We start from the raw sequence: 23,689 nt of genomic DNA, 5'->3' as shown, positions 1-23,689 counted from the left end.
GATAGTTGTTTTAAAATGATATATTTATGTAGATATTGAGCCTAAACAAGTTCCGGAATAATCAAAGGATTATAATCGAATCAAAGTAAGGCTAAGGTGAGTGCAATTTAATTGTACTTATGTTATCGAATAAATATTGGCTTGTGATGAGCCAGTGATGGAGTTACTATGGTAAGAAGTGACTCCTAAAATGTTATTTGATTTGTGAATGATATGATGCTTATGTGTGTATGAGTACATGATTACATGTATATGTGATATGTGATATTGAACTATATGAAATTATAATATATGAGAATACATGCCTATGTGACAAGCTATGTGAAACTGAATTAAGTAGATACATGAGAATATGACATGAGATAGATAATATGAGTTATGTGATCATATTAGAAAATATGTTAAGTGATATGTGAAAGTGGATTACATGTTTATGTGAATATGTGATACGATATGAGATATATGTTTACACATACATAGGGTATGTGACAGAAGAGAAGGAACATGAGATTATAAGATCAATGATTACACGTATATGTAATACGTGACAGAAAAGAAAAGATATGTGTTTATAAGAGAAATGATATGATATAAGTTATGTGATTACATGTATGTATTAATACATCTTGCTTGCATTACATGTTAGTGTGATTGTGAATAGGTAGGAAGGAAACAAATAATGATATAAGAATCTATTATAAAATATATGATATGAAATACATGGTTACACATACATGTGGTATGTGACAGAAGAGAAAGAACAAGTGATGAGAAATGTATTCATAATGATAATGCCCATGTTATGAGTTATGAGAACTGTAGGTATAGTTGGCATGCCAAGAGTCAAAGAACTACCTATGTCTTTCGAGACATATGGACAGTATACCTATGTTCTAAGGAACATATGGATAGTTAACCTAGGTTCTTTGGGACCTATGGATAGTTACCGAGGATCTTTATTACCTCTGGATAGTTACCGATGATCTTTATGACCTCTGGATAGGTCCTGCGGGACATTGATCGAGCTGTGGTGACAGTATATGTGTGCACAACCTCAATGTACTCACATACCTTAAGTTCTCAATAGTGTACATGGGTTAATAAAGAGATTAAACAAACATACTGAATGTGATATGTATATGTGACTTGTTATATGGAATAGATTACAGGATTTACATAATGGTGTATTGCTTGGTTAATGCATGATATGGTAAAGACAAATGTTTATATAAGAGTGTTAAATTATAAAGATTAATGATAGTGAATGAGAAATGTTAAACGTGTTGATAATGATATATGTGCATGTGTGTACATGTTGCAGAAATTATATATATGTGATGTTATATGATATGATTGTAATACTAATTGCTCATGCATTTGATATGAATTATAGTTGTATTATATGTTTTATATGCCTCACTAAGTCAACGACTTAGCGTGTGATTGTTTCACACGTAGGTTACAGAAGTGAGAAGAGTAAAGAGCAACGTGGAGCAAGACAGGTCAGTTCTTCTTACCAAAAGTCAGATCAGAAGAAAGATAAATAATATGTATTTGAATACATAAAGTTCTAGTTGGCATGTATTCAAGATAATATATTGTATAAGCTCTGAATAGTTCGATAAAGGTTTTGAATAAGTTATAAATAATAATAAGTTTTAAATTACTCACTATTTTATACAAGTAAAGGTTTTTGAAAAGTCCATGTGGCACTTCGGGCTCGGATACGGGTTGGGGGTGTTACAGTAGGAGTATCGGTACCCTATGAAACAGTACTGATACCTTAGGCAAGAATTAGGTTAAATTATATAAGGGGTATCGATACTGATTCAACCAGTATCGGTACCCAAGCAATAGGGTATCGATACCAGTAAAACATCGAATCTAATTTGGGTATCAATACCTAGAGGGGTATCGGTACCATAGCACCATGGTATCGATACCAGACTACATCGAAGTTAATTTCGGTATCGATACATTAAGGGGGTATCGATACCTAAGGGTCAAAAATGTTAAGTTGAGGCTGATAATGTTGTAGGAAGTCAATAATAAATATTTTGATTGATGTTAAGTAACAATTGTTAGGAAACATACTAACAATTGATATTATGCATGTCTTTAATGAATGTGGAATAGATCGCAAACAAACTCCTGAGTCGAGTAAGTCGAAAGGCAAGGGTCAAGTTCCGAAATAATTATCTTCTCATTTTGGATAGCTAAGCAAGGCGAGTCAAGTGAGTACATTTATTGAATATGATTAGAAATTATTTAGAATGTAATATTTATATGTTCATGTATATTTTACTGAAATTATTATGTGATATGGAATATATGAAATTGATGTTGTGAATGAGGTTTTAGAGTATGAACTACTCTAAAACAAATGAAAAAGAATAATGCATATGGGTGCATTATTGACATGAAAGAATGTCATAGCTGAAATGTATATGGGTACATTGTCAGCATAAAAGAATAATGCACATGGGTGCATTATTGGCATGAAAGGATGCCAGAGTTGAAATGCATATGGGTGCATTATCAACAGAAAAGTATACTAGAGTTGAAATGCATATGGGTGTATTATCAACAAAAAAGTATGCTAGAGTTGAAATGTATATGGGTACATTATCAACAAAAAAGTATGCTATGATTGAGATGTATATGGGTACACTATCAACATAAAAGTATACTATAGTTGAAATGCATATGGGTGCATTATCAACGGAAAAGATGTTAGAGTTTAAAATGCATAATGATGTATTATTATAAACATAAATGGAGATTACAAACAAAAAGAAAGAATCAGGATAAATGGTTTTGATAAATGGGATATAAAAATATGTTTAAACACCAAAGGTTATTTATTATATCATGACTCACTCAGATATATTTATAATGTGTATTTCCACATGTAGGTAACAGCAGATAATCATCAAGTAAGGAGTGAAGTTGTAGCAACAAACATCATCTACTAAGGTTGACACCCCAATAACATTAGGACTTTAAAAACCATTTTAGAACTTGTTTGGCATGTAATCAAATATAACAAAATATGTATTTATGATGTTAATTATGTAGGATTAAGTTTAAAACAAAATATTAAGGATTTTTACAAAGGTATACCGTATTTTCAGTAATGGGACGTTCATATTCGTATACGTAACCGTATATAGAATATGGGTGTTACAGTAAAATTTTGGTGACTTAATCGAATAGTTCTTGTTATACTTTTAGAGAATATAAGTATTTTTGTTCACAATTCATCCGAAGTTTCATATTTTTTGAATAGTTACATTTTGTTGAATAGATCTTCGCTAATCTTACATAATTTATCAGAGTCAAACCTGCTTCAACAGTTGTAATTATTTTGTTTAAGTCAGTTTACAAATAGTCATTATCACTATAGGTTTGAGACCAACCACCTATAGTTAGGATATTTATATCTAAAAAAAGATCGAAAGAAGGAAGATTTCTACACTTTTTTCTCCTTTTAGACTCTATTCTTCTTCCTTGTGTTTTAACATCTCATAAAGAAATATCGACCAACGATTGTTACTTTACGACTACAACTCTCCACTCACATTTAAAAAATTTAATAACTAACCATTGTAGAGACAAACTTATTTTCATTAACCATTATAAATTTATGGCTTAATTGTAAAATAAGTTCTCAAACTATACCCTTTTTTTCAAATAGGTTCTCAAACTTTGTTTCGAATCATCCAGGTGTCTACCGTTACAAACTTACCAATTGAGGTGTTTCGACTGTAATGACTGTTAAAATACCCCGTTAAATGACACATGTGACATTAATAGAATTAGAGGATCAATTCATAATAATCATCTACTTGTTACTCGTTACGAAACTATACTCATACATAATTAAGTCGAGGGCCGGGTAGAGCAATCAAAGTGTTACAAATGCAAAGGAACATATAAGTTAAAAGAGTGTCTAAATCGAATCAAGCAGTCCCGGAGAAAGAACAAACTTGAGACTACTAGAGAACGAAATTCCAGTGTTCGGAGACCTTGAATGGCATAACTATAATGAGAAAACAATTATGAATTCTCATAACAGAAGCGAGGGAAAATGAGAGAATAGAGAAAAAGAGAAATATCAGGAAAATAGATTTTTGTTCATCCATATCCAATTACATAGAAACGAGCCATATTTATAACCCAATACACATAACGACACATCCCAACAGTTATAACAGATATAAACTGACTAACAAACCCTATTGTCAGCTTATATTCTACTCTCTAACATTTCCTTGGTTCATTTATCTTCTTGAACCTCAAGCAGAGAAACAACTCCCCGACGACGTCGCATCGGATGAAAAAGTGCAGGAGGAATGGGATTTGTTAAAATGTCAGCAACTTGCTTCGCTGAGGGAACAAAATTCACTAATAGTTGACCGATATAGACCTTTTCCTGAACAAAGTGCATGTCAATTTCAACATGCTTGACATGAGCATGATGAGTGGAATTAGATGCCATGGAAATTGCGGATGGATTGTCACACCAAACAATTGGTTTGCCAGTAAGAGATACACCGATTTCTTTCAATAATTGTTCAAGCAAAACAATTTTTAAGACTGAGTTGGCTAAACTATGATATTCTGCTTCCGAAGTGGATCTGGACACCACAGACTGCTACTTAGAGCTCCAGGAAACAAGTTTCCCGCCAAGAAAATACAGTATCATGTAGTATATCGCATATCCTCAACCGATGCTGCCCAGTCAGCATTCGTGTGTACACAAGACCAAAAGCTCCAGAGCATTGATAGTTCAAGCCATAATCTAAAGTCTCACATAAGTGACGGAGGATTTGTTTGACAGCACGCCAATGAACCTCACCCGAACTATTCATGAATTGATTAATCTTGTGAACAGCAAACGTTATATCAGGTCTCAGCAGAGTGACATATTACAACCCACCAACAATGCTGCGATAAAGATGAATGTAAGTAAAGACTGCTCCCCCATTTGCAGTCATCTTGGGTGCAACCACCATAGGTGTGGGTGTAGGATTCGCACAAGTCAAATCGACCTTGACCAATAACTCAGTATTGTATTTTTTTTGTGTAAGCATCAACCCATTAGAATGTTTCTATATCTCCATCTTAAGGAAAAACTCAGCTTGCCCCATATCATTGAGCAATAATTCAGCATTAATCTGATGCACAATAATATCAACTTCATCACTATTTCTACCTATTATAATTATGTCATCAAAATACACCATCAACAAAAACCTAATATTAACACCATTCCTAATAAACAAGGATAAATCAGCCTTGGACACAAAAAATCTCATCTTGGTCGTGAGAAATTACTTCAACGTAGTGTACCAGGCTCGAGGGGCTTGCCTAAGGCCATGGATCGCTTTTTTAAGACGACAAACATGCTTTTTCACCATTAGGACCCCACTGTTCAAACTCAAGAGGCTGACTCATGTATATCTCTTATGTCAGCTAGCCACTCAAAAAGGCATTATTAATGTCAATTTGACGTACTATCCACCCTTGTATCGTTTCTGTGGCTAGAACAGTGCGAATGGTTGTGGATGGAACAATCGGACTAAAAGTTTCACAAAAATCATTACCAGCCACTTGAGAATAGCCTTTGGTAACCAACCGAGCTTTAAATCGATCAACAAATCCACCCAGATTCCTCTTAACCTTGAACAACCATTTGCATCCAATCGGCTTACGCATAAGGAGCAACGGTTGAAGCTCCCAAGTACCATTGTTGAGAAGAGCAGAATACTCTGCCTGGACAACATCTCTCCAAGCATACCATTGAAGAGCTTCAAAAACAGTAGAGGACTCGGTTGCACCTTCAGTCAGGTAAACCTTAGGCTTAAAAATTCCAACCTTTGCTCTAGTCACCATGGAATGAACATTCTTAGAAGCAGGAACCAGGGCCGGTGATGGTGAAGATGAAGGCAAAGTGGGTGGAAGCGAATGTGAAGTGGATGAGTGATGAATAGATTGTGTAGGAGATGAAGGCGAAGTGGTGCTAATGCAGGAGATGAAGATGGAATGGATGAAAGTGATTGTGAAGTGGATGAATTAGGGTAGTTGTAGAGGAGATGAACGATGAATTGAATGTGTAGAAGATGAGAGATGAATCATGTTCAATGAGGATGAATGAGATGATGCAGATGGTACAGGGGATCGATTTTGCGGTAATGATGAAGAGGAAACAAACAGTATAGGCGACGGATATGACATATGATGAAAAGAACTGACATACTTACTTTGACATAACAGATTTAAACTATGATGCTTAGGACTAGACCCTGACTTTGTCTGTGAATGAAAAGACTCAAACTGCCAGCAGGTCTGTTTTGTACACATGTAAAGGTTACAAAAGTAGGTCTATGATGTAAGGGAGCAGGTAGAGAAACAAGGGCCAACACATTAGAAACATTTGTTTGTCTAACAGGTAATTGACCAACGCTATCACCTTTGTTTGTCTAACATGTAACTGATCAACTTTAGGAAACAAACCACCCTAACTTCTATAAAAAGGGAAAAAAAATTCTTCGAAGCTCACGTCTTGAAATATAGATCCGACCACTACTACCAATACACTTGTAACCCTTATGAACAGAGAATACCCCATAAAGACACACTCAGTAGACCGAAATTGTAGCTTGTTTTTATTATAGTGTCTTAGCATAGGGAAACACAAACACCCAAAAACATACAACATTGAATAATTAAGCATTTTCTGAAACAATTTCTCATATGGAGACAAATTCAACAAGGCAGTAGTAGGTAAGCGATTAATCTAGAAAATAGCATTAGAGAAAACTTCACACCAGTACCTCAAGGGTAGCGAGGCTTGAGCCGTAAGAGAGAGACTGACCTCAACCATCTGTTTTTGCTTGCATTCCACAAGACTTTTTTGTTCTGAAGTATTAAGACATGACTTTCTATGCACAATTCCTTGTTCCTTTAAATACATTCGAATAGCTTCAAACTCACCTCCACATTTAGTTTGTAGAATTTTCAGCTTAACCCCAAGCTGTCTTTCTGCCTCTTTATGAAACTGAGCATACATCCTTAACCTGTGATTTTTGCTTTAAGAAATAAAGCCAAGTAAACCTAGTAAAGGCATCAGTAAATGCAACATAATATTTAAAGGTATTGGACAACACAAGGGAAGGCCCTCAAACATCAACTATCACTGTTAGATTTGGTTTGAAATTAAGTTGGCAAGTTGAAAATTTTATCTTGGTTGGTGGCCAACTTATTGAAAATTTCATCTTTGTTGGTGGCCAAACTTTGAACATGGAAATTTCATATTTGGTGGTAGGTGGCCAAACTTTAAACATGGGAATTTCATATTTGATCCCTAAAATATTAGGTTATTTATAAGTTTAGTCATTAAAACTCAACTATAAATAGGCCTAAGTATTTCCATTAGAAATCATCCCAAAAACAAGTTCTCTATTCCTCTTGTTTTCTTCATTCTCACTTTGGGAATTCTAAAGAATTTCATTTGTTGTAATATTTGTTGATAGTGAAGTTATTATCCGGTGTGATGCCCGAGGAGTAGACGATATTCTCGTCGAACCTCGTAAATTTGGTGTGTTCTCTCCTTTATTGTTTTTATTCGATTTTTTCCATTGTGTTTCAATATGCAATAGTTTGATAGGTTTATCCGCTGTGCAACCTTTGGTGGTTTTGATATTGACATTTTAGGTCAATTTTGAAACTACGTTCGTATGGAAAATAAACCGATTTCCCAACAATTGGCATCAGAGCATCGGTTGAGGTTATCCTGGTGGTTCCGTTGCTGAAAAGATAAAGTTTATGATATTGAATATTGTTCGTTAGAATTAAAATGTCAAAATACGGATCAGTTGAGACATCAAGCTCTTCATCTGGACCGATGAGGAGGGTGATGTCAAATGCAAATTTCTCGGTTGAGTTGTTCGATGGATCCGATCATTTTAGCATGTGGCAAGGCGAGGTGTTAGACGCTTTATTCCAACAAGGTCTAGACATCGCCATTGAGGAAGAAAAGCCCGAATATATGGAGGAGAAAGAATGGGGAACAATCAATCGTTTGACGTGCAACACGATTCGATCTTGTCTTTCCAGAGAGCATAAGTATGGCTACAAGAACGAGACTTCTGCAAGTAAGATGTGGAAAGCATTGTAGGAAAACTTCCTAAAGAAAAGCTCTTAGAATCGTCTCCACATGAAGAAAAGATTGTTCATATTTGATTATCAACCAGGCACCAGTATGAATGAACACATCACTGCGTTCAATGAGCTAGTGGCAGACTTATTGGGCATGGATGAAACCTTCAAAGATGAAGATTTGGCCTTGATGTTGTTGTCATCTCTTCCAGATGAATTTGAGCACCTTGAGACAACGCTACTTCATGGTAAGGATAATGTTACCTTTAAAGATGCAACTGCTGCTTTGTATAGTTATGAGCTCAGGAAGAAAACCAAGAAGGATAGCAAGTACGAAGCAGCGGAGGCCATGATAGCAAGAGGTCGCTCGAAAAGTTAAAAGCCAAAGTGGAGTGGGAGATCAAAGTCAAGTCCAAACTGGGAAAATATTAATGTGCCTTTTGTCATGATAAAGGCCATTGGAAGAAAGATTGTTCGAAGCTGAAGAAGAAATGAAAAGCTACTCCAGATGCATGTGTTGTAGAGCATAATGCAAATGAATCTGACATATCATTGGCTGCTTCATCAACAACATTCCATTCAGATGAATGGATATTAGATTCGGGTTGCACCTATCATATGTCCCCCAATCGAGAGTGGTTCTCCGATTTAGTATAACTAAATGCAGGAGTTGTTTATATGGGCAATGGGCAATGACAATGCCTGTAAAACTGTTGGGATAGGTTCAATTTGATTAAAGAATCAAAATAGATCAAACAGAGTTCTGACGGATGTCCGATACGTGCCCAGTTTGAAGAAAAATCTCATCTCGTTGGGAGCCTTGGAATCCAAAGGCTCAGTAGTCACTATGAGATATCGAGTTTTAAAAGTCACATATGGTGCACTTGTGATGATGAAGGGCATCATGAAAAATAATTTGTATTACTATCAAGGTAGTACAATTATTGGAGCAGTTACAACAGCTTCCGGAGGTGATGATTTGGACGCAACCCAGTTGTGGCATATGCAGTTGGGACATGCTGGAGAAAAATCCTTGCAAATTCTGGCAAATAAAGGATTGCTAAAAGGTGCAAAGGCTTGTAAATTGAACTTTTGCGAGCATTATGTTCTGGGAAAGCAGAAGAGAGTAAAGTTTGGCACCACTATACATAATACAAAAGGTATTGTGGATTATATTCACTCAGATGTATGGGATCCTTCAAATACATCATCTTTGGGAGGAAACCATTATTTTTTAACTTTTGTAAATGATTTTTCCAGAAGAGTTTGGGTGTATCCGATGAAGTCTAAAGATGAAGTGCTTCGAATTTTCCTTAAATGGAAAAATATGATCGAGAACCAGATTGGTATAAAGATCAATCGTCTTAGGACGGACAATAGAGGAGAATATAAAAGTGACCCATTCTTTGACGTTTTCCATGAGTATGGTATTGTTCAATACTTCACTGTTAGAAATACACCACAACAGAATGGGGTGACAGAGCGTATGAATCGAACATTATTGGATAAAGTTCGATGTATGTTGTCTAATGCTGGGTTAGGCAAGGCATTTTGGGCTGAGGCTGTGACATATGCTGGCTATCTCATCAATCGTGTGCCGTCATCAGCGATAGGAGGAAAAACACCATTGGAGGTATGGTATGGAAAACCTGCTACTGATTATGATTCTTTACATGTATTTGGATCCACTGCTTATTATCATGTGAATGAATCCAAGCTTGATTCGAGAGCAAAGAAGACTCTCTTTATGAGAATCACCCATGGAGTAAAGGGATTCCGCCTTTGGTGTTTAGACACTAAGAAGATAATTTGTAGCAGAGATGTTACCTTTAATGAATATGCCCTAGTAAAGAAGGTAACAAATGAAGTTGTCCAGACAAGTAGTACTCCGCAGCAGGTGAAGCATACTCCAAAATAGGTGGAGTTTCAGCAGACAATGATCCCAGAAGTTGATGCAGGTTATTCTTCAATTCCAATAGAAGAATCAGAAGATGAAGAGGTTTAAACCCAAGAACCATTAGAGACACCAGAATCACTTGCAGTTACAAGGCCAAAGAGAGATTGATATGGTGGCATATGCTCTTACAGTTGTTGACGATGATATCTCTATCACTTACCAAGAAGCAATACAAAGCTTGGAAAATGATAAGTGGAAAAGTGCCATGGATGAAGAAATACAATCTCTCCAAAAGAACAACACTTTGAAACTGGCACAATTACCGAAAGGTAAAAGAGCAATTGGATACAAATGGGTATTTGCAAAGAAAGATGGATCTTATAGCAAGAAATATGTTCACTACAAGGCACGGTTGGTAGCTAAAAGCTACGCTCAAAAGGAGGGAATCGACTACAATGAAGTATTTTCCCCTGTTGTGAAGCATTCATCCATTAGAATGTTGTTGGCCTTGGTAGCACAGTTGAATTTGGAGCTAGCTCAACTTGATGTAAAGACGGTTTTCTTGCATGGTGATTTAGAAGATGAGATCTATATGACTCAGCCAGAAGGATACAAAGATGGTGGTTGTGAGAAATGGGTTTGTAAGCTGAACAAATCGCTATATGGATTGAAGCAATCTCCGAGGCAGTGATACAAGCCATTTGATAGCTTTATGAGGAGGCAAAAGTACACTAGAAGAAAATATGATCATTGTGTGTATTTGCAGAAGCTCTAAGATGGATCTTTCATTTATCTTCTCTTGTACGTTGACGATATGTTGATCGCTTCGAAGAGTCAAAAGGAGATAGACAAATTAAAGGCTTAGTTGAATCAAGAGTTTGAGATGAAAGATCTAGGTGAGGCCAAGAAGATTCTTGGTATGGAGATAAGCAAAGATAGACAGAGAGAGAAGCTTTGTTTAACACAGAAACAGTATCTGAGAAAGGTATTACAATTTTTTGGCATGAATGAAAATACCAAACATGTAAGTATCCTACTGGCTTCTCATTTGAAACTTAGTTCTCAATTATCTCCTAAAACTAACGAAGAACGAGAGTATATGGAAAAAGTTTCATATGCTAATGCAGTTGGGGGCTTGACGTATGCAATGTTGTGTATGCGTCCTGACATTTCACAATTAGTTGGAGTTGTGAGCAGGTACATGCATGATCCTGGAGAAGGACATTGGCAAGCTGTGAAATGGATTCTACGGTATCTCCAACAAACAGTGGATGTTGGTTTAGTTTTTGAACAGATGAAGCACTTGGTCAGTGTGTGGTTGGATATGCTGATTTCGATTATACTGGTGATTTGGATAAGCGTCGATCAACTACTGGGTATTTGTTTACTCTTGCTAAAGCCCCAATAAGTTGAAAGTCTACATTGCAATCTACGATGGCCTTGTCTACTACAGAGGCAGAATACATGGCAGTTTTAAAGGCTGTAAATGAAGCAATTTGGCTTAACGAGTTGATGGAAGACTTGGGAGTTGGTCAAAGTCACATTAGTCTCTATTATGATAGTCAGAGCGCTATTCACTTAGCGAAAAATCAAGTCTACCATTCAAGGACTAAGCATATCGACGTGAGGTATCACTTTGTGCGGGAGATCTTTGAAGAATGAAAGATTCTACTTCAGAAAATTGCGACATCAGAAAATCCTGCAGATATGATGACCAAGGTGGTAATAGTAATCAAGTTCAATCATTGTTTGAACTTGATTAACATCATGAAAGTATGAACACCTTCGGGTGTGTGGCGCTTGTGAACGTAATTAGATGCACTACAAATTTGGGAGTTGAAGAAGTTGAGTAGACTTGGTAATTTTAAGCCAATGTGGAGATTTGTTAGATTTGGCTTGAAATTAAGTTGGAAATTTTATCTTGGTTGGTGGCCAACTTATTGAAAATTTCATTTTGATTGGTGGCCAAATTTTGAACATGAGAATTCCATATTTGATACTTAAAATATTAAGTTATTTATAAGTTTAGTCCTTAAAACTCAACTATAAATAGGCATAAGTATTTCCATTAGAAATCATCCCAAAAACAAGTTCTCTCTTCCTCTTGTTTTCTTCATTCTCCCACTTTGGGAATTCTAAAGAATTTTATTTGTTATAATATTTGTTGATAGTGAAGTTATCATCCGGTGTGGTGCCCGAGTAGTAGATGATATTCTCGTCGAACCTCGTAAATTTGGTGTGTTCTCTCCTTTATTGTTTTTATTCGATTTTTTCCATTGTGTTTCAATATTCAATAGTTTGACAGGTTTATCCGCTGTGCAACATTTGGTGGTTTTGATCTTGACATTTTAGGTCAATTTTAAAACTACGTTCGCGTAGAAAATAACCCGATTTTCCAACAATCACAAGTTCTAAAGGACACGTATAAATCGTAGAAGCAGCAGAAAAAGGTAATTTACAAGACTTGCCATACTGACAAACACTGTAAAGAATAGAACCAACTTTATTATCTCAAAATGACACATTACAAGTCTCTTATGCCATATTTCTAAGGCAGAATTAGAAATAGAGAGATTATACAGAGCATTATGACCTTTAACAACTTTATTGTTTCCTCTATGTAAGCCACTAGCAGGTATACTCAGTTTATACAAACCATCATTTTCATATCCTTGAAGCAAAACTTCTTGATAGTCTAAATCACGAACGACACGCGTATGTGGTAAAAACTCGAGCAACTCTATTGTCCTGAGTAAACTTAGTTACGAAGAGCAGATTTTTGGTTAAGTTTAGAACAAATAACACTTTATTCAAACAAAATTAACATGCTTTAGAAAGAAAAGAAGTATGTCTAGTGCATCTAATTGGTAATTGTTTTCCATTCCTATTTGAACCGTACATGTTGCAAAACTAGTGGACCCAAATTACAAATTTGAAAATCATTTGTCAGATGATGCGTGGTTCCAGAGTCTGGATACTAGGCATTATCATCAAGAATGTCTGGAGAAGCCATTAGGACTTGAGCTATTGTAAAAGCTTGGCAGGATCAACAGAGGAACTAGGTACAACAATCAAAAGGCGAGGCTGGAACATAGGCTGTCTGAGGCATTGAATGAACTGCACTACCCTATGCAGAAGTAGGAAACTAACCAAGAGAAACTAAAACAACAACAGGAAAATGACCAAGGGTCTGAACCTGTGGATTAACTTGTGACATCATATGAGAAGAATTCAACAGAGGAGTAGTATAAAAGACATGACTATATGGAATAAAAGCACAAGTGTTAGCCTGCACAAATGACACCCCTTGAACAGAAGGCTAGGGTTATTTGATTAAATTGACACGCCTTTAACGAATATTTATCTTTTTGACATCGTTTAATATATATTTTTCGAAGTGGCACCCTTTCGGTTAAGTTGACGAAAGGCGCGTCCCCGGGGACGCGCTTTACCCGTGTTTTCGCTGAGTTGGATGCCACGTGTGGAAGGCGCATCCCCGGGGACGCGTCTTTCGCCAGCTCGACTGCCACGTATTTTGTTTAATAATAAATATTTTATTTTTATTATTATTATAAATTAATAATATATTATGTAAAGTGTTTCGATTATAATGTAAGAATTATCAAATGTATTTTGTTAATTTGTGTTAAAGGTAGAGTGAATTATCTATATTAATATGATATAACAATATATGAAAACCAGTTTTGACTTTATTGTAGTTATAGGAAAAATGTATGAAATTATAATATTACACATATAATAATATTATTATTTTTGATTTTGATTATCGATCTATTAATTTTATCAGTTAATTATTTAAATGTTATCAATCTAGTCATCTCTTATCAATATTTAACGAAAATATTGATGCATAAGTTAATAAATTAGTATAATTACATATTTAATCTTCAAGACTTACATATTTTATGAAATTAGTTTTATTGAAAATTTAATTTAATAAATTTAATCCTCCAATCAGAACATGAAATGTGTCATCGTATACATAAATTTTATAATAACTTTTAATTTGTTTAATTTAATATTTTTCTCTACTTAGAATGTGGAATTATTATTATATTTTAAAAAAATATAACTAATAATATTAATTATTATATTAAATAAATATATTAAAAATATTTATGTATTTAAAAGTAAAAAAAAGTATTCATTAACAAATTATATAAATGCAATAACATTAAATTATTAGAAACAAAAATATTCATTTAAATACAATATTAATTACATAAGAGTTAACGGTTATATGATGATAACAGAGCTGGACATTTTTTTCTATTGTGCCCGATGTTTCTACAATGCCCACATCGTTTTTGTTCTATTGACTTCTCCCGAATATCCATATCACAATGTATTCTAGTAGATTTTGGACGACCTGAGTCCCTCAATAGCAATGGATCTGGTACAATTGTAAGCCAAGTTTGAATCTCATTTGGGTCTCTTTCGTTTTCTATGGGCGGAAACTCAAATTCATATACCTTGAATACTTGTGAAAGTTGGTATACGGGATCAACATAATTTTTGTCGTCCAAATGCGAATGTGAACAAGCAGCAATGACATGAGAGCATGGATATTTGAGTGCTTGAAAGAAACCACAATCGCACCACCTCTCTTGCAGATTAACTCTGAAAGAGTTAGCTCCAATCCCTTGCAGCGGACGTGGCATTTCGGTTACACGAAACAATTCACGGGTGCGAGAAAAAATTTGTAACTAACATCCCATTTGATGCAGCCACTTTTTTCTGTAAATCAACTACTAGTCTTGGGTGGTAAATATGTCCGTTTTGCATCCAAGTAAGAGCTTGTCCACCGAGCTTTGCAAAGAGTTGACCCAAACGAAAATAAGTCGTTTTAACTAACGCCGTGACTGGTAAATGACGCGCCTCCTTTAATGTTGAATTTATTGCTTCAGCCAAGTTTGTTGTCATATGACCATAGCGATACCCTCCGTCATATGCATTTGTCCACATTTCTTTGCTGATGTCCATAATGTACTCGCACCCCTTCTTATTTTTGCCAAACAGCTCTTGTAGCATCGACTCAAACCTTTGAGGTAAGAGTTTGTAACCTAAGCCATTAGGAATATGTAATAGTTAATATGAAGTATAAATAAGTAATAAGAAATTGATAGAAAAATTGGGAAAAAGTAACATACCCATCCGCACGACTAACTGACGTTCATCGTTCTTCTCGTATTTTTCGTAATAATTTGCAGCAATATGACGGACATAATAACAATGTTGAACATATGGAGGTCTATACATTGTACCCAAAGAGTCCATTGCTGCTTTTATCCCGGCTCCTCGGTCTGAAATAATGCATACTCGTTCCCTGGTGACAACATGTAAACGTAAATTTTTAAGGAAAAAAGTCTAAGACTCAGTGTCTTCTCCTTGAACGAGGGCAAACGCAACAGGAAGAATATTGCGGTTTCCATCTTGGACCACAGCCAATAATAAAACTTGCTTGTATTTCTCATACAAGAAAGTACAATCAATTTGGACAACTGGTTTACAGTACTTGACTGTATTAATACACTGAGGGTAAGTCCAAAAGACACAGTAAAATTGGCAGCGATCGCGAACCATTTGATCATTCACGTAATGATGTTGAGTTTCGAACTCAACAATTGTCCCGGGATTAAGTCTTTCCACAACATGAAACCAACTGGGCAGCTCGTTGTAAGAGGAATCCCATTCGCCATGAAGTTTGCAAATGGCATTCTGTTTTGCCAACCACGCTTTTTTAACAGTGTACCCATATTGTGACTGTATAGCATAAATCAACACTGCAACAACTATATGAGAGCTTTGCTTCACAATGGGCATGATTGCTTGACAAATAATGTTGGAGTCCAAGTTGGGATGATCCTGGTTTATACCTGTTGCACAACATGTATGAGGACCGTTGTATCTGGTTAGTTCCCATAAGTTGTTCTTCCTCTTCCTCTTTGATACACGGACCATCCATTGACATCCGTTGTCACGTTGGATGCAGTAGCAGACATATTTCTCCGTGTTAGATCGATCAACTCGGGACTTAACTGAGTTACGAATATTGTAACTCTTTATTGCCATCATTGCTTCCTCCTTCGATGCGAACTCCATTCCAATATGTAAATTACCGTCATTGACTAATGATTGAAGTCCATAGTTGCCAACATCAGGAAGATCTGGAAATTCAGGCTCATACATTGCATCATAATCAGCCTCATACATATGTGCAAGAAATTCGGCTGGTGTTGTATTTATCGGAACGTCATCCTCGTCATCATCAGAATGTACGTTAAACTGTAGTGAGTCAGGTTCAACGAATAATCCCGTTTTAGCACCATATGCGCCTGGCTCCCGAAGAGGTTCTTCTGGTGGAGATGAGGGTTCCTCCGATAATCCAATGTTGAGGTCAAATAAGTTCCCGCTTGCGTGTCCTCCCCTTGAACTTGAGGCCATTGTATCATGTGGGATGTGAATAGACTGCCGTCTCGTTGGCATTTCCATATGTAAGTCGAAAACATTGGCAGATGAATGTCTGCCACTTGAAGTAGAAGAGATGTTGCCATATGGATTATTGGTGAAGCCACATGGGTTGAGATCATAAGCAGTTGCAGATGAATGCCTTCCTATTAAACTTGAGGGAATGGTATCTGGCGTTGGATCCACCATTAATGATGTGAAATCATTACAGATCAGTTGTGTCGGGCTATCAACTTGATCAGTTTGATATGCATTGCCAAAGTGAGAGGAATATGAGAGACCACGAGTTGCACGAACCTCAATAAAAGTGGCATACATTTCAATAAGAGATTGTGAACTCCCCTTATGAGCATCAACCATCATAGAAACATCATCATCGTTTGAAAGCTGAAATGATGTATACGTGAGCAGAAAAAATTCAGTAGGAAATCTGTACTGAAGTGAAGATAGTCTTCTCTGGCCTGCTACACGAATCTTTAACGAAATATTTGTGATTAACTCCTCAATTGTGATGTTTCTCTTCAAGGTTAAGGGGATATAATGATCTAACTCAAAAACAACCCCCTCTTCAGCTTCCTTAATTTCTCCATCATACAAAACAACAGCAGAAAGACGACTCATTTTCAGAGAATTTGAGAATTTAGAGTTTGGGAATTTGAGAATTTGAAAGCTTGTGAACTGAAGTTTGTTTTGAAAGTTTATAATATGTTGCATATAATAGTGTCTATAATCGAAGTACTATTCACATGAAGGAGCGTTCCCGGGGGCGCGCCTTCCATTATTTTGTCAGAGAATATGTTATCATTGCCCTATTATATCACTCATGTCCCTCGGGGACACTAGATATATCAGTACCTATTAATTCACTATTCACATGAAGGCGCGTTCCCGGGGGCGCGCGTTCCCGGGGGCGCACTTTCCATTATTTTGTCAGAGAATATGTTATCATTGCCCTATTATGTCACTCATATCCCTCGGGGACACTAGATATATTAGTACCTATTATTTCACTATTCACATGAAGGCGCGTTCCCGGGGGCGCGCCTTCCATTATTTTGTCAGAGAATATGTTATCATTGCCTTATTATGCCACTCATGTCCCTCGGGGACACTAGATATATCAGTACCTATTATTTCTCAGGGGACTTGAAGGCGCGTTCCCGGGGGCGCGCCTTCCATTATTTTGTCAGAGAATATGTTATCATTGCCCTATTATGTCACTCATGTCCCTCGGGGACACTAGATATATCAGTAAATCAGGTAAATTATAACCAAAATTTAACTTCTTTTGAAAGTTCAGCAAGTTAAGAATAACTTAAATTAAAACTGTTGAAAACATTTTGATATTTCGATATAACAAATTAAGTTAAATGAATTTTAAGATTTTCCAAATGATTTTCTAAGTATATTCGATAGAATTATTCGAATATCAAAACATTACTCCAAATCTTTCAAATATCATTTTTAATCCTTACTCAAAGTGTAAAATTAAGTTTTAATCTTAAAACAACTTCAAAATAATTTTACAAAGTATTTCGAACCATTTCAAAGCCACAAATTCCAGATGCTCAGAAAGAACCGATTTCCCCCCAATGGGTACCGATTCCCCCTGAATGGTTTGGCTCCGAGAATTCCAGTATGCTCGGAGGGAACCGATTCCCCCCAGGGGGTACCGATTCCTCCTTGTATAACGGTCGAAATATTTGAATTTTACACTTAGGGAACCGATTCCCCAGGGGTACCGATTCCCCCTTCCACACGTGGCATCCAACTCAGCTAAAACACGGGTAAAGCGCGTCCCCGGGGACGCGCCTTTCGCCAGGTCAGCCGAAAGGGTGCCACTTCGAAAAATATATATTAAACGATGCCAAAAAGGTAAATATTCGTTAAAGTCGGTCAAATAGCCGAAGGCTGGCCCCTGTTCTCTTAACCAAATCTGGAAGTCTCGTTCTTAAAAAACATTTCAAAGTGATAATAATAGCGATCAACCAGATGTCCTAACCGCTCACACAACTGACACCGAGGCCTCGATGAACTTTTTACTCGCCCTCGCCCTCTGTTATTGTAACTGTAACTAGAGTTATCATTCTGACCCGATGAAACACCCCGATCACTACTTGCTACAGCCAACAAATTAAGACCAGAGGGTTGTTGAGTAGTTAAATGTGCAGATGCAACAATAGTATCAAGCTATATTAGACATCCTAGCATCATCATCTAATAAAATAGTGCTTATAACATCAAGATCAGATGAATTGGGACTCACAGTAATTAAAGTAGTGATAGATTCATACTCAGAAGAGAGACCATTCAAAATGACAGTAACATGTTCATACTCAGATATAGTTTCACCACAATTAGAAAGATTATCGCATATATTCTTAATTTTCATCAAATAGTCTCTCATGCTCAATTCACATTTTTTTCTAAGAATGAAGAAGCCTTCGATATGACATGAGATGTGAAGTTGTTTTACCACTATACATTCTATGCAAAGTATTCCACATGGCAGAAGTAGTGTTTAAACCAATTAGATGTGGCAGCACACTCTCACTAACCTTGGATAACAACCAAGTGGCCAGAGCATCGTCTTGCTCTTTAAACCAATCGTATTCGGGATTAATACTAACAACATCATCACGAGTGACATATTGATTCGGAGAAGAAACCTTATCATCAATAAATCGAAGCAATCTATGTGTCTTAATAGTCAAATATACTTATTGGCGCCACAAGAAGTAATTGTGATCATCAAGGACAACGTTAATATTTTTTAGTTGAAAATAATTTGCTAGCAGATCCTTGTAAATCAGTCGAATTAATATTGCTACTTGTAGGTCGAACATTATTAGGAATATCATTATTATTACTCTCATTAATAGTCGTCACAACAGACTTCAACCAAGAAGAGGAGAAAAACAAATATGAAACCCTAGCAATCAACTAGAAAGATCAAACAATCACAAAATCAATACACACGAACTTCAAATTTTCAATCAAACGAGATAGCAGGAAAACAACCAGATCGCAGAGCACAACAACACAACAAAAAACAAAGAAACATAAAGATCTTACAGCAAAAGAACCATATTAGAAAAACACGAAGCGGTAACGACACCTTAGCAAGAAGAGAGAAGCATCAACACAAAATGAAGCAGGAAAAACTCTGATACCATATTAGAGAACGGAACTTCGGTGTTTGGAGACCTTGAATGGAATAACTGTAATGAGAAAACAATTATGAATTCTTATAACATAAGAGAGGGAAAACGAGAGAATAGAGAAGAAGAGAAATATTATGAAAATAGATTTTTATTCAACCATATCCAATTACATAGAAACATGCTATATTTATAGTCCAATACACAGAATGACACATCCCAACAGTTGTAACAGAAACATAAACTGATTAACATACGCAACTGACCGCTCATAATTTATACTTTAACAGAAAGTATATTGCAGGTCAATTGAGTACTCTATCCCACAAATTTGATCTCAAAATTAAAGGGTCAATCAAGTGGGTCGAAATTTTTAATTTTGAAAGAGTCTCAATTTATGAGTGATACGAATGATCCAACTGCAAATTGATGAATGTAGAGGCAAGGAAGATTTTAAAGTAATCTCTTTGGATGACTTTGACTTTTTCCTTGATTTAAGCTTATTTGACCGTATTAATGCTCTTATTACATGTGTCGATTGTGTTTACATCTTGGATCCTTACAAATAATGTAGTGCTTCAGCTTATCAGGACGTGAGAAAACAGATCAAAACACCAACTGACATTATCTCTATTGAGAATCAAGGTATACAAGTAAAGTTATGTAGCGACACAGGCCAAGGCAAGCAGTCTAAAGGCATTGGAAGCAAGCCAAGTTAAAATCTAATTATAAAGAAATATGGAGCCTGTCCACTTCTCGGCATTACTTTTCGAAGATGTCCACTTATAATCTAATTATTAGATTTTTCCAAAAATAATTGAATTATCAGAACTAGATTAATTGTTATTATAGTTTTAATTTCAAAACAGGAGAATTAGATCAATTGTTGTATTTCTGTAATTTCAGACTCTTATTAGGAATCTGAGAAAATTATTATGATCATATCTAAAATTACAGCAGCTTTTTAGTTGAAAAGAAGCATAGTTAGAGTCTGGACAAAAGAAGTGTAGTTGGTTAACGGCACTTTGCTTGCACCTTGAGCACTTGGCCGCTTCAAGCTTCCATTCCCATTGATACAAGTACTGTGAGACATTTGAGTGGAGAAGAAAAGAGGATTAACGGAATAATCCTTAAATTTAAGTCTGATTTTGATAAACATTAACGAAATTTCTGAGTATCGGAGTAGCTTATAGTTTCTAAGGTAGCTTCTATATGGCAGTGTTCCTTTCATAATGTTATTTTAACCAAAATTTGGCACCCCTTTGCAGCAGTTCCTAGATTAAATCAAGTTCCTTTCTCCATAGAAACCTGAAATGCTTGTAAAAAAAACATTTGATTTGCATTGAGAAGTAAAGAAAACATGTGAATTATTCAGGAAATGCAGCTGGTTGATAACAGCTTTTCTTCTTTTTGGTGATGGATGTAGGAGGTACAAAATGTGTATTTTGCGAGGATGGTATGATGCAGCAAGAAATAGGCTTATTTTTACCTTGCTATATATTTCTTAAAAAGGGACATAACTCGAACTTTAGCTCAACTGGTTCTTGTAAACAGGGACGGATGTATAATTTTATGACAGATGGTACAGACTTAGAAAATTATATTAAAAATTTTATGACAAGACTACTTATTTATAATGCAGTCCCATGCCACTGAGTACACACCTATAAGCTAACTTTTCAATGACAAACAATGCTAAGCAACATTCAGAATGCCAAAGACAATGTTTTGCAAGCCAAAAGGACTAGCCAAACTCAATCCAAATCATAAACTGCAATAAAGGGCATCAGAACACTCCCTAGCCACAGCTTTCCGTCTCTCTCATCGACTTCGCTAACGGCTTTCACGACCTTCCCTTCACTGTCCTCTAGAACTCGTAAAAGCTTTCCATCCGGGCCGTATTTGACAGCTTGTCCCAGCTGCTTACCCTTCATATGAAGCAGGCGTTGAACCTCTGCTGAGATGGGGAGCTTGAGAATGAATGCCCTAAGTTTTGGATATAATCCTAATATATGAGAGTACATTGACCTCCGAGAGTGAATTGCTACCCAAAATTCACCGTTTTTGTTTGTGCGGACATTGTCGGGAAATCCTGGTAAGATTGCAAACACCTCTGAAGTCCCTGATTTCTCACCTTTCAACCTGTGCTTAAGCAATCTGTATTTGACAGATATCAAACCTTCACATAGGAATAGATGGTCTTAAAGTAAATTTAGAAGCAAAGCTCACCTGCCAGAACATGATTCACAAACTACAAGAAAAGAACCATCTTTGCTTAAGGATACACCATTAGGAAATTGGAGATTTGTCATGAGGACAGTGGTTTCCTTTGTGTGTGGATTATGCTTGATAAGCCTCCCACTATTCTCACATGAAAAAATTAGCAGCATGAAGTTCCTGAAATGTTACTGTCTCAGTATAATATATAATAGGTAGTTTCGGAAATTGGGATGCGACATAATATAATAACAGTTTTAATCCAAAACTTGATCATAACAAACCTACCTTCTTTGGTATTTCGTGCTGCTATCAGTAAAATAGATGTTGCCTTCATCATCAATGTCAAGGTCATTGGTAAACCTGAGGGGCACCCCATCTGCCTCTGTTACAAGTGATGTTGCTAATCCGCCTTCCGGACCGACCTTCATCAACCCGAAATATGCATCAGCAATGTACAAATCACCGGTTTTCTTATCGAATCGGAGTCCCAAAGGTCGGCCGCAGATATGCTCATTTGGCAGATAACTCGATGGTGATGGCTTTGGATCACATAGTTCTGACCTGAGCCCGAAATTACAAATGGTAAAATATTTTGACCATAATGCTCAAAAAACTGCTTGAAATTGGTGAGAATTTCATGCAAGTAATACTTTTAAGCTAATCCCGCAACCAAAAAGGAACATAAACTCAATGGGAACCAAGTCGACAAATTCACCTGTTGGTGGATGTATGGGCAAAATCACTCCACTTTTGACCATCCCAGAACACAATCCGACCGTCAGCGACACCAGTGTAAGGAACACGCCCCAAAGGGTCAAATGCGATGCTCTCAGGGCCTTGAACCTCATTGATGAACTTAACCTCCGATTTCTCAAGCAAATTCTCTTCGTCCCTAAGCGTTGGAACAAGTTACCATGGAGGCATATCCACCTTGTAAGCCACAAAGTCAGGGAACTCATAGATTCCACTGTGCTTAAAAGGGTCCGTCCCGCAGTATACTGCAAGCACCAGAATCAGAATACCAAGAATTCCCACAGGCGTCATCGCTTCAAAATTTGAGAGAAGCAGGAAGAAAAAATCAAATCTTGTAAATGTATTACTGCTCCAGCTGAGAGGAAAGAGTAGGGGTGTAAACGAGCCGAGTCGAGCTCGAATATTGCTGAGTTCGACTCGACTTGAAAACTCGCGAGTTTAAAATTTTCAAGCTCGACTCGAACTCGAAATCCTAAACTGAAGCTCGTGAGCAGCTCGAAAAGGCTCGAAATGAAAAAAAATTATTAAACTTAACTCGATTAAAGCTTCAAACTCAAACTCGAACATGAACCTTAAATACAAGAAATCTTACTGTATTTTTTTAATAAAAAAATCAATACATAAATATTAATATTATTAATAATTTATTTCTAAAAAAATAAAATCTTAATATATTATATTTTCGAGCTGTTCACGAGCTTCAGTTTAGGCTCGTTAAGAACTCAAGTCGAGCTCGAACTCGATTCAAATCCATTCGATCCGAGTATTTATCGAACTTTGATCGAGTCAATCTCGAGTAGCTCGCGATCTGTCTCGTCTTATTTACAGTCTTAGGAAAGAGTTTGTGGTTGAGCTGAACTCCAATAGGCCCCGTCTTTTAGTTCAAGTTTCCTTTTTTAAGGTTAAATTAACGTTTAATATTTAAATTATTATTTCTTTTCGTTTTGGTAACTAAAATTATTAGGGTGCGATTGGTTCACGAAATATAAGATTATCAGTGAGAATA

At 36.3% G+C, this 23,689-nt stretch overlaps 1 pseudogene; it reads right to left on the bottom strand.

Annotated features, from left to right (window-relative positions):
* Positions 1-21,388: 21,388 nt before the first annotated feature.
* On the bottom strand, positions 21,389-22,974 carry LOC120145068 (annotated as a pseudogene).
* Between the last annotated feature and the right edge of the window lie 715 nt (positions 22,975-23,689).

This window comes from Hibiscus syriacus, unplaced genomic scaffold (assembly GCF_006381635.1).
Source record: "Hibiscus syriacus cultivar Baekdansim isolate YM2019G1 unplaced genomic scaffold, ASM638163v2 tig00110893_pilon, whole genome shotgun sequence".
NCBI lineage: Eukaryota > Viridiplantae > Streptophyta > Magnoliopsida > Malvales > Malvaceae > Hibiscus > Hibiscus syriacus.
This window is presented reverse-complemented; position numbering and strand designations above follow the sequence as displayed.